The following is a 13,695-nucleotide window of genomic DNA, read 5'->3' as shown; positions in this document are numbered from 1 at the left end:
CACACACACAAACAAACAAACACACACGTGTGTATATGAAAAGTGATTCAATACATGAGCATTAATGAAATGTTTTAAAAATAATAACAATTTACAATGCAGCATGTGAGAGGTATGTTAAAATAGTGCTATACTAAATCTTGACCAATTTAAGCAAACTTAAATTGCTTGGCTTATTGGTAATCAGCAGTAACCCGATATAGAGGAAGACAGTGGTAATGCAAGGGTTAACTACAGAATTCAGAGTTAATGCAGCAGTGTTATTAATAGAGATATGCGGCGGGCACTTTTTGTGTTTCGTGTTTTGGTTCTAATTACCCACTCATGTTTTGGTTTTGGGTTGGTTTTGCCAAAACCACCCTTTTGTGTTTTGGTTTTGGATCTGGATGATTTTTGAAAAAAACATAAAAACAGATAAAATCACAGAATTTGGGGATAATTTTGATTCTATGGTATTACTAACCTCAATAACATTCATTTCCACTCATTTCCAGTCTATTCTGAACACTTCACAATATTGTTATTAGGCCAAAATGTTGCACTGAGGTGGCTGTATGACTAAGCTAAGCGACACAAGTGTGCGGCACAAACACCTGGCTCATCTAGGAGTGGCACTGCAGTGGAAGACAGGTTGGCACTTAAAAAAACTAGGCCCAAAACAACACATCATGCAAAGAAGAAAAGAGGTGCAATGAGGTAGCTGTATGACTAAGCTATGCGACACAAGGATGTGGCACAAACACCTGGCCCATCTAGGAGTGGCACTGCAGTTGCAGACAGGATGGCACTTAAAAAACTAGGCCCCAAACAGCACATCATGCTAAGCTGAAAAAGAGGTGCAAGATGGAATTGTCCTTCCTCCTCAGCACCATCAACACCCATATCCTCATCCTGGTGAACTTCAACAGTGACATCTTCAATTTTAATATCAGAAACTGGACTGTGTATGCTCCTTCTAGCACTTGCAGGGGGCGTGTAAATGGTGGAAGGAGCCACCTCTTAACGTCCAGTGTTGGGAAGGTCAGGCATCACAACCGCCGACACACTTTGACTCTCTTTGGGGATTTGTGATACCATCTTAGAATGCAGTTCTTTTCTGTGCTTTTTCCAGATTAACTCTTCATTTTTCTAGTGAGATGATGAGGGCTTCCATCATCATGTGAAGCTGAACCACTAGTCATGAACATAGGCCAGGGCCTTAGCCGTTCCTTGCAACTCCATGTTGTAAATGGCATATTTAGCAAGTTTACTTTTCTCCTCAGACCATTTCAATTTCTTTTTTTGGGTCTTTTTCTGAACTTTGGCATTTTGGATTTTACATGCCCTCTACTATCACATTGGGCATCGGCATTGGCAGATGACGTTGATGGACTTTCATGATTTATGTCATGACTAGTGGCAGCAGCTTCAGCACTAGTAAGAAGTGGTTCTTGATATTTTCCTATTTTATCCTCCAAATTTTTGTTCTCCATTATTTTTCTGGAGTTATATAACAATATGTGGTACAGGAGAGCATACCTCTGCACCACACAGGGCAAACGCTGTGAAAATTATTTGGATTAAATATTAATAACCCATTTATTTGGAGTAAATAATATACAGCACAGGACAGCACCACTGAACTTATATGGCACCACTGGACTGGATTTATATGGAATTATATGGATTTATATGGAATTATAAGGCAGGGTCACTGGATTTATACACTAGTACCCCTGGATTTATATGGCAGGATCACTGGACACATACGCCAGTACCACTGGATTTATACGGCAGTACCACTGGACTGAATTTATACGCCAGTACCACTGGAATTATACGGCAATATCACTGGAATTATACAACAGTATCACAGGAGTTATACGCCAGTATCACTGGAATTATACGGCAATATCACTGGAATTATACGCCAGTATCACAGGAATTATGCGCCAGTATCACAGGAAGTATACGGCAGTATCACTGGAATTATACGCCAGTATCACAGGAATTATACGGCAATAACACAGGAATTATATGCCAGTATCATGGGAATTTTACGGTAGTATCACAGGAATTATACGGCAGTAACACTGGATATATGACAGCAGAGGACACCACCACTGTGACTGGTCACTGGACTGATGCTGCACAAGACACTTTCCCTGGTCTGATGCAGGACTACACTGCACCACTAAAAGGGATTTATACAGCTACCCCAGATATATATCAGCAGAGAACACCTCCATGTGACTGGTCACTGGACTGATGGTGCACAAGAAACTACCACTGGTCTGATGCAAGAAACACAGCAAAACTGCAAGGAACTTATACAGCAGCACTGGGGACATATAGCAGCAGAGGACACCACTACTGTGACTGGCTGGACTGATGCAGCATAAGACACTACACTGGACTGAGCAGCACAGGACAGCACTGGAATTGCCACCCCACTTTCCCGCCCACACAGTCAATGGTGATGGAGACACATCCTCTCAAGACACTCTCCGAGACTGGAGTGAAAATGGCTGCAACGCGCGGGTCCTTATATGGAATCCAAACCCCGCGAGAATCCAACAGCGGGATTATGATGTTTTGCCTCGTTCTGGTTTCTGAGTCAGGTGGGAAAACCAGAGCCTGACTCGGATCCTGACTCGGGTAGGGAGGTTCGGTAGGGTTTGGATCTCAGGGATCTGAACCCGCTCATCTCTAGTTTTTAAGCAGTGGTAAATACAGGTAGTGTATTAGGTGTCTCACCTTAAGAGTTAATAATTTTGCTTCCACACAATACTTTATTACTATACACAGTAAAGAAAAATGACTGTGGTCAAAGTAGCTCTCTGTGCAAGTGAAACAGGCCATCCTTAGGCTGCAAAAACCCAAAAAATAATAATCAGAGAGATAGCGGGAACTGTAAGAGTTGCCAAATCAACAGTTTGCTTCATTCTGAGATAAAAAGAACACAATGGTAAACTCAGCAACATAAAAAAGCCTGGAAGTCCATGGAACACAGTGGTGGATGTTCGTAGGATCAATTCCATAGTAAAGAAGGGAAGAGAAGGCTTGTAATGTCTCACGATACAAAGCAGAGTGATGGAATGGGCTTGCATGGCAGCTAATGCATTACTAGTGCTTATTGATGATGCAAAAGAAGACAGAAGCAGCTGGATGAATTCTGAAGTGTATAGGGATATACAGTACTGTCTGCTCAGTTTCAGCAACATTCAGAAGCAAAGTTTCACAAAAGAGCAGTTCAATGCAAACAAATTCATTTGTTGTTAACAAGCCGCACATGTGCAGTAGCAGTCAGACTACTCAGCACTATGAAAACCAGATCCAATACACACAATGTAATTAAGCCATATGTTCAAAACAGGAATAAACTAGGTATAGGCACTGGAACAAGGGGGGGGGGGGGATTGCAAGGGAGCATCTCGACAACCTACCCCCAATTATTTCAGATGCGTCAGTCAAAGTACTGGGTCATGGGATGCTGTACTACTGCCATCTACAGTTAATACAGGCAGTGTCAGGATAGAGATAATACTCTTTTCAGCTGCTCTACCTCCTCCCTCATCATATCCCTTTTCTGCCTGCTAGTTACTGTGGGCTGGCCCCTCCTCTGGGACCACTCCTGTGCCCTTCCCACCTCCCACTTCATATGTTCCTCCCTTTTGTCCTCTCACCCCTTCCCTCATGGTGCACCCCTGCCCTCCCCCATTTCCAACCAGGCTCATCTTAAAATGTACTCTGTAAAGTCTAATTTCCTTCCATACACAGGCTAGGGGCAGAGAAAGCCATACATATGTACACAATCTGCAGTAAGCCCTGTGTAATTATCACAGGGCTCATTTTGGTATATTATTTACATTTTGTTTTCTTTTTAGTAAGTCAGGTGCGATCACCTTTCCCATTATAAATATATTAAATGTGATCTGGGTTACTAAAAATACGTGAATTATAAGGTTTTTCATGAGAACTGCTCCAAAAGCCCTTTAATACATCCAGGTGATACTAATATAATGTGAAAAGGGTGTGAAAATATCCTTTTTCACAATATTATAGTAAAAAAATTTTTTAATAAGTATGCCCATAAAGGGGTCAGATTTTACTGCAGAGTTATTTTAACATATTTCTCAGCATTCCCAATTCATAGGCCCAGATACTTTAGACCAAGTCCCAATGCTTCTCAGGCCAAGCCTAGACCCTGGTACACAAAGCTATTTCCACGCTAAGGTTTGGTCATGAAGTTACTGTTTATTCATGGGTTTGGCACATTTTATTATTGGGTCAATTTAAGAAAAGCCTAATGCAGGAGATACTGTAGCTCTTATTAAAGGTAAACTGTAGTAATTGCTGAATTACCGTTCCCATCTCCAGATGGTATTAGCCACTGTTTCCTATGCAGAAAGGTGCCTGGTGAGGGATCTTTCTTATCCCTCCCCAGCAGGATCCTTACATCCATCCTGTAACTCATATTCTTAGTGCATACTGGCCCTCATTCCGAGTCGTTCGCTCGGTAATTTTCATCGCATCGCAGTGAAATTCCGCTTAGTACGCATGCGCAATAATCGCACTGCGACTGCGCCAAGTAATTTTACAATGAAGATAGTATTTTTACTCACGGCTTTTTCTTCGCTCCGGCGATCGTAGTGTGATTGACAGGAAATGGGTGTTACTGGGCGGAAACACGGCGTTTTTCGGGGCGTGTGGATGAAAACGCTACCGTTTCCGGAAAAAACGCAGGAGTGGCCGGAGAAACGGGGGAGTGTCTGGGCGAACGCTGGGTGTGTTTATGACATCAAACCAGGAACGACAAGCACTGAACTGATCGCAGATGCCGAGTAAGTCTGAAGCTACTCTGAAACTGCTAAGTAGTTTGTAATCGCAATATTGCGAATACATCGGTCGCAATTTTAAGAAGCTAAGATACACTCCCAGTAGGCGTAGGCTTAGCCTGAGCAACTCTGCTAAATTCGCCTTGCGAGCGATCAACTCGGAATGAGGGCCACTGTGTACAGCCTTTTGAATAGTGATGAGCGGGTTCGGTTCCTCGGGATCTGAACCCCCCCGAACTTCACCCATTTTACACAGTTCCGAGGTAGCCTTGGATCCTCTCGCCTTGCTCGGTTAACCCGAGCGCGCTCGAACGTCATCATCCCACTGTCGGATTCTCGCGAGATTCGTATTCTATATAAGGAGCCGCGCGTCGCCGCCATTATCACTCGTGCATTGGAGATGATAGCGAGAGGACATGGCAGCGTTCTCTCAGTTTCTGTGTTCAGTGTGCTGCAAATATCTGCTCAGTGTGCTGCAAATATCTGTGCTCAGTGTGCATGCAAATATCTGTGCTCAGTGTGCTGAAAATATCTACGTTCTCTGCCTGAAAAATGCTCCATATCTGTGCTGCATTGTAGTATATAGTAGGAGGACAGTGCAGAATTTTGCTGACCACCAGTATTATATAGCAGTACGGTACAGTAGTCCACTGCTCTACCTACCTCTGTGTCGTCAAGTATACTATCTATCCATACCTGTGCTGCATTTTAGTTGTGTGCAGTATATAGTAGGAGGGGACAGTGCAGAATGTTGCTGTGACCACCAGTATATATATAGCAGTACCGTACAGTAGTCCACTGCTCTACCTACCTCTGTGTCGTCAAGTATACTATGCATCCATACCTGTGCTGCATTTTAGTTGTGTGCAGTATATAGTAGGAGGGGACAGTGCAGAATGTTGCTGTGACCACCGGTATATATATAGCAGTACGGTACAGTAGTCCACTGCTCTACCTACCTCTGTGTCATCAAGTATACTATCCATCCATACCTGTGCTGCATTTTAGTTGTTGAGCGCAGTAGTAGGAGGACAATGCATAATTTTGCTGACCACCAGTATTTAATATATAGCAGTACGGTACAGTAGGCCACTGCCCTACCTCTGTGTCATCAAGTATACTACAAAAGTTCAGTAAAATGACCCAAAAATCAAAATTAAAAGCATCTGATGAGAAGCGTAAACTTGCCAATATGCCATTTATGACACGGAGTGGCAAGGAACGGCTGAGGCCCTGGCCTATGTTCATGGCTAGTGGTTCAGATTCACATGAGGATAGAAGCACTCATCCTCTCGCTAGAAAACTGCAGTGCCACTCCTAGATGGGCCAGGTGTTTGTGTCGGCCACTTGGGTCACTTAGCTTAGTCACACAGCTACCTCATTGCACCTCTTTTTGTCTTTGCATCATGTGCTGTTTGGGGACTATTTTTTAAATCTGCCATCCTGTCTGACACTGCAGTGCCACTCCTAGATGGGCCAGGTGTTTGTGTCGGCCACTTGGGTCACTTAGCTTAGCCATCCAGCAACCTTGGTGCAAATTTTAGGACTAAAAATAATATTGTGAGGTGTGAGGTGTTCAGAATAGACTGGAAATGAGTGGAAATTATGGTTATTGAGCTTAATAATACTATGGGATCAAAATGACCCCCAAATTCTATGATTTAAGCTGTATTTGAGGGTTTTTTGCAAAAAAACACAGAATCCAAAACGCACCGGAATCCGCCAAAATTTTCAGGGAGGTTTTGCCAAAACGCGTCCGAATCCAAAACACGGCCGCGGAACCGAATCCAAAACCAAAACACAAAACACGAAAAATTTCCGGTACACATCACTACTTTTTACAGTGCCTGCTCAATGAGAAATCTGAGTCAGAAGCTATCATTTTACTATACAATCTTCATCAAGATCAAATTCTTATCTGTACTACAGAAGCAATAGTTTTATAATACATAGACTATGAAAAATAATCTTTATCACTGCAATATTGAACATTAAGAATTTAGGGGCATATATTACGAAGAGTTTGTAATTTAACCCATTATTATAGCTTTTCTACTTCACATACAGTATGTAGGTAACACGGTACATAAATATTTACTTACATTATTTTCTTGTTTAGTAGAGTTAAGCTACCTACCTAGCTATTATAAATGTGGCTTCACCTCTTATATCATAATCCACATCCTGCTACACTATATAAGTACTGGTAGCCTGTTACAGCTCTATGTTAATACTGTACCATGTCAGATACAGGATGTAGCTCTATGTTAATACTGTACCATGTCAGTTACAGGATGTAGCTCTATGTTAATACTGTACCATGTCAGATACAGGATGTAGCTCTATGTTAATACTGTACCATGTCAGTTACAGGATGTAGCTCTATGTTAATACTGTACCATGTCAGATACAGGATGTAGCTCTATGTTAATACTGTACCATGTCAGATACAGGATGTAGCTCTATGTTAATACTGTACCATGTCAGTTACAGGATGTAAGGTTTATAAAATTTCTATCTCTTGTATAAAACAGCAAGAAAAAGAAAAATTGGTTTTCTCACCTGCGGTTTTGATCTTCATCCTAAAACAGTTATTCACAATAGTTCATTATTTCACACAAACTATTCTAAAATCTCCAGGGCCTTAGAATACCTACTTATTTGAAAGTCTGCGTCAGTTATGACAGGTTTAAAATTAAAGTTTACCAACTTGATCAGCAGTCTTTCTCCTTTTATATTGAAATTGATATGAAGTTGTCTGGTGAAAATGAAGACGCTTAAGAAAAGAAGAAAGTGCCAAGAACAACATTGAAATGTGTTTGGCACTTTCAAATAGAGACGTTATTTGAAGATGAGCAATGGAATACACTTAAAGTCAAAGAAACTTGCTGTAATAGCTATATTTTATATGATGCAAATAATAGATTTAAACATTTCAGTTTGACCTTTAGAATTTTGTTATATGCTCAACCTGCTCTTGACAAATAGATGTTTCCCAAGCAGGGTGGAATGGATTCCTTGCTCAGAATGCAGATCATTATTGTGATGATGTCATAAAATTGTAGAATATTGAAACATCCCTCTTTTCAATATCCAGAAGTATATTTCACACTGAAAACAAACAAAATACAGAAATAACTAAGTGCGCATCGGAGCTGCTGGAAATTTCACTCTCTCTAAGAGGGTTCCCACACCCCTCACCAAACGTGCTCAATAAAAAAATGAAAGAGAACTTATTCTGTGCTCCTCATTCTGTGCACTGTTCGAATATTCCTAAATCATTATTGAATTTCATCAATGTGCCATGCAACAAACATGGAATGTATAAATAGTGAAGTACAATTTAGGCACATTTTAATAAAGCACATATAAACATGAACATTTTTTTTAACAAACACTGGACCCCAGCTCTAAGGACGGTGGTGGATTTATTGCTGTAATACAATGCGGAGAAGGAATTTCTGGGATGCCCTCTGACAAAAAAAACCACATGTCCATTTAGAACTGTTTGGTTACAGTTCTAATTTTTGCGGTGATTACCCACTGTACCTTATGAATTGGTGTAATTTATGACATGCTGCTTTTTGCCTATTTTTATATTGATTGTTAAAAAAATGTTTCATGTTTTTATGTGCTTTATTAAAATGTGTCTAAATTGTACTTCACTATTTGTACATTCCATTTTTGTTTCATGGCACATCGATGAAATTCAATAACGATTTAGGAATATTCGAACAGTGAACAGATTGAGGAGCGCAGGATAAGTCCTCTTTAATTTTTTTTTCTTGAACATATTTTGCACTGTAGCTGTGTATTTTGTATAGTAGATATTCTGCATTATGTCTTTGTACTTTCCCAGCTACAACTCATTATTTTTTTCTGCAATTGGTGCAAAACAATATTATTATTATTATTATTATTATTATTATTAATAATAATAATAATAATAATAACAGTTTCTTATAGAGTGCAGCAAATTCCGTTGCACTTTACAATTGGACCAGGGCCGGAGCTTCCACTAGGCAGCTTTAGGCAGCTGCCTAGGAGCGCCGGATCCTGAGGGGGCGGCCTGCTACAGCTGCCTGAAAAAGGTAGCGTGGTCCTACCTCACAGTCGCCGCATTCCCCCCGGCACTCATATCTTACAGTAGTCGCAACTGGCAAGCTCCCGTATTGTAGCCTTTAGCTCCGCCTTCACCTGGCACAGGAAATAACTTTGATAGCTCCTGGAGTACTGGTTGAGGGTGACATGTGGCGCTGCTCTTCATTTCAGGCTCTTTCGTGGACTACTCAGTCCCAACTCTGCATCACAACCCGCAGGTAAGGTGGCTGCACAGTGCACTCTCTGCATTTGATAAGGAAAGAGGGGGAGAGCAGCAGAGCAGCAGTCTGGGGAGGGGGGGGAGCAGAGATGAGCAGCAGGCATGCACACAGTCTGGGGGGGGATGAGCAGCAGTACGTACACAGATGGTGGAGGAGATAGAACAGCAGACATTTAACAGAGTCGGGGGGGGGGGGCTGAGAGCTGCAGGCACTCACACAGACTGGGAAGATGGGGAGAAGAGAGCAGCCATGCAACAGACTGGGGGTGGGGGAGAGCAGCAGCATGTCTTTCACCTGAAGGGCGAGTAGGGGGAAGGGGCAGTAGGCAGAAGTTTTGCCTTGGGTGCAGAGAAACCTTGCACCGGCCCTGAATTGGACACAATGATTAAAACAAAACTGGGTAATAATAAAACATTATAGAGGTACTATAGGTCAGCTAAATGCAGCAACACTGTTCCATAAGTATGTGAGATTTTCTTTAATCAAGTTGTTAAAGGTGATGTCATTAATCTATAGCTAAAGATATTGTACAACTAGCCATCTGATATTGCAAACAAACCTAATCTAAATATTCAAAGTTATATAATATGAAGCATATATTATATTTATTACTTTATTAAATATTATGTTAATGAAATGTATTGTTTTTCTTCTCCTCACTATGGCGTTCAGTGGAATTCTTTTTGGCTACAGAAGTCACTTTTACAATTGCTATATCAGCAGACTTAGCATACTTTATTTGGAATAAGATAACACTTTTCTCCCTACAAAACAGCAATTGGATTGCTATGATGCGATTCTGTTGGACAGGGTTGTAGATGTCTAATGTTAACTTTAGAATACTGTACTTATCTCTTAATAGCAAAAGATAATGAAGTATAATTAAGATGCTATAGGAGACAATATGGCTTTGCTTACAAGATCTTAATTCTAAAGCTCTGCATTAAGCTTGAATCTCTTCTGATATAATTAAGAAATGCATTTCTATTCTTTTACAATTGTGTCAGTATTTCCTTTATATGTAATTTTTATTTTATCCTTTATTTATATGGTGCCACATGGGGTCTGTTGTGCCTTACAAAGTATACAAAAATCAGAAACAGTATGAACAAAATAAGGAAAAAGTGATTTACAGTATAGAATATAGCAGGACATGAACGTGATTTATAACCAGGCCGGTGCTAGGGTGTTCGGCGCCCTCCTGCAAAATATAAATTTGCGCCCTCCCATACTTTACAGGCAGGGCCGGAGGGTTACCATGGACTCTTGGGCCCCTGAGCTGCAGGAGATCCGTGTAAGCCTATGGATGTGAACTCTCTGCCCATACACACCCTGTGCAGCGCTAGTTACGGCCCTACACACAGACAGTGCCGTAACTAGACATTTTAGCGCTGTGTGCAAGAGAGGGCATTGGTGGCCTCCCTGCATGTAGAACAGGGGTACTGCGCGCCGCAGGCGCGTGCAAATAAATTAGGGGTGTGGCTTCATGGGGAAGGGGTGTGGCCACAAAATAACACCAATTCATATTACATATTATAGTAGTCTCCATTATTCAAACTACGCCGCACAGCAGCGCCACTACACCAGGTAGAGCCCCTTTTACACATTACGGCGGACAGATTTACCTTTTTACACATTACGGCAGACAGCGCCCCCCTTTTTACACATTAAGGCAGACAGCATCCCCCTTTTTACACATTACGGCAAACAGCGTCCCCTTTTTACACATTACGGCAGACAGCGTCCCCCTTTTACGCATTACGGCGGACAGAGTCCCCTTCTTACACATTACGGTAGACAGCATCCCTTTTTACACATTACGGCAGACAGTGTCCCCTCTTCACACATTACGGCGGACAGCATCCCTTTTTACACATTACGGCAGACAGTGTCCCCTTTTTACACATTACGGCAGACAGCGTCCCCTTCTTACACACTACGGCAGACAGCGCCCCCTTTTTACACATTACGGCAGACAGCGTCAACCTTTTTACACATTACGGCGGACAGTGTCCCTTTTTTACACATTACGGCAGACAGTGTCCCCTTTAATACACATTACGGCAGACAGCATCCCCCTTATTACACATTACGGCAGACAGCGCCCCCTTTTTACACAATACGGCAGACAGCGTCCCCCTTTTTACACATTACGGCGGACAGTGTCCCTTTTTTACACATTACGGCAGACAGTGTCCCACTTATTACACATTACGGCAGACAGCATCCCCCTTATTACACATTACGGCAGACAGCGTCCCCTTTTTACACATGACGGCTCTGCATACAGATACACACATACATAAATACAGTATATACATAAATACAAACACACACATAGATACACATACCCAGACACACACACACTTTCTCTCTCACTCTTTTTACATCCACTTACCACAGTTGTGCTGGCCAGATCTTCAATAGCATGATCCTGTGTAGCTCCGCCCCCTTTGTCCGTGCAGCTCCGCCTTTTTTTGTCCGAAAGATCACTGACACTCCTCTCCCTGTCACAGGGGAGAGAGGAGAAGGCTTCATGCTGCCGGCACTGCTGCGGCTGCCTGTCAGTGTGACAGGGCAGGCGCAGCAGCAGCAGCAGGGGGGGACAGGACGGCGCTTCAGCTGGGATGCAGAGCAGTGAAGGCGCCTCTCCTGCCCGGCGCCTACCTGCACTGCATCCCTTTGCTGAGCGGGTAGCGCCGGGCCTGTTTATAACCATTGAGACAGAATCCAAAGGTAAGTGCCATAAGTGAGGGAAGGAAAAGCACATGGGGGGAAGAGGGACCTGCACCTGAGGGCTTACAGTACCTCGTATTTGCCTATACTTAGGTACCCAAAGGTTTAGTTCTAGGATCTCTAATTATTACTATACTAGTTACCAGCTCATCAAAATGACTAAACAACTTAACAGTAATGTCAGCGATAAAGGCTGTGCACGTCCAAATGGAGCAACACTTTAATTGCTCTGTCAGTGCCATCTAGTGGCCGCTGATGTGCAGACCACTTGAATTTGTTTTTCTTTTGTGCTATACCCCACTGTGAATCAATAACATACAAGTATTTTGACTACTGTTTATCCATAACATGCAAATACTGTGATTTCACAGGCCGTACCCCAATGTGTATCCATAACATATAAGTACTGTGACTCCACAGTGATTTAAAAAAAGGTTCATGTAAAGAAATCAAACTATTAAACTGTAGTTGTTTTGTACAACTTAAGTGTGTTTATCAATATTGATCAGCATGATCAGTCAAGAGGAGCAGCAAGCTAATAGCAGTGCTGCAACCAGTCATGAGGATGATGCCAATCCTTCAACATCATCTAAGGTTAATGTTCAAGAGCATAGAGGGTTTCAGTCAGGGCATCTAAAATAATAAAACAATATACAGTGGTAAAGGGAAAGTGTAGTAAAGACAAACATAAAATTGCCATCATGCCATTTACCACATGCAGGGACAAGGAAAGACTCAGGCCATGGTCTTTATTTATGAGTATTGGTCCTGCAACTGTCAGTGAGGCATTTCGTGCCTTTCATGATGATACATGACCTTTCACTCTGAATCTAAAAGAGTTGTAAAAAAATGAAAACCAGTCTGGCAGTAGAACAAACTGTGTGTTCAGAAACAGAAATGTCACAAAACCCTGAGGAGAGTCTAAGTGTGTCCACGAGTGCTATATGTGAGCCTGACCTTTCTGATACTGACCTTGCAGAGAAGCTACCTTCTACCATTTCTGCACTCTCTGCAAATATGGGGATGAGCAGCAAAAGAGTTTTAGGTGATGACATAAAAATTGTGGATGCCACCATAGAAGTGCAAGCGGATGAGGGGGATATTTGTGTAGCTGATGCCAGCACTAATGAGGATGTTGAGGATGAGAATGTTGTTTATGTAAGTCAGGCACAAGTGGAAGCAGTTCTTTCCTGTGATAAGAAGGCCATTTATCATCCCTGAGCATAGGACAAAAAAATCCACCTCTTATGTGAGAAATTATTTTACCCAAATCCTTACAACAATTGTCAAGTCATCTGTAGTGTTTGTAAAGCCACAGTAAGTAGAAGTACAGTAGTGAAATTAACCATCTAGGAATATCCTCCCTGTTATTTAATTTGCAGTGAAGTCATGGAAAGTTTTGGGGAACATCAGACACTTGTGCTAAAAAAATAACATGCAGTCCAGCATCAGCTAGTTCCCTTTTCTCAACTAGATCCCAGCACCTGCAATCTCTGTCACCAACATTTTCATCCTCAATATCCTCAATAATGATCTTAGGAAGTATTGCATCCAATTTGTTAAGGCTAGGTGACGCCTCCCTTATCTAGGATTCCTCAAAAGAATACTTCAGCACTAGGACTACTGCTGCTGCTGGGGATGGATCTTCATTCTAGAAGGGGACCAAGAGGACTAGTATTTAAAAAATCAACAATTGAGTGTGAAACAATAATTTGCATGGGGAAGCAAGTATGCCCCAGTCACACAGCAGATCACTAATGCCATAATGGCTATGCTAGATCTGCATCCAAAATCCACCTTCAATGCAATGGATTTTATAC

At 42.0% G+C, this 13,695-nt stretch overlaps 1 protein-coding gene across 1 annotated transcript in view; it reads left to right on the top strand.

Moving 5' to 3' along the window:
* LOC135050755 (protocadherin-9-like) overlaps positions 1 to 13,695 on the top strand; it is a 1,419,038-nt gene that overhangs the window by 436,330 nt on the left and 969,013 nt on the right. The window lies entirely within an intron of this gene.

Source organism: Pseudophryne corroboree, chromosome 2 (genome assembly GCF_028390025.1).
Source record: "Pseudophryne corroboree isolate aPseCor3 chromosome 2, aPseCor3.hap2, whole genome shotgun sequence".
In the NCBI taxonomy this organism is placed as follows: Eukaryota; Metazoa; Chordata; class Amphibia; order Anura; family Myobatrachidae; genus Pseudophryne; species Pseudophryne corroboree.
Note: the sequence above shows the minus strand (reverse complement) of the source record. Positions and strands in the feature narration are given on the sequence as shown.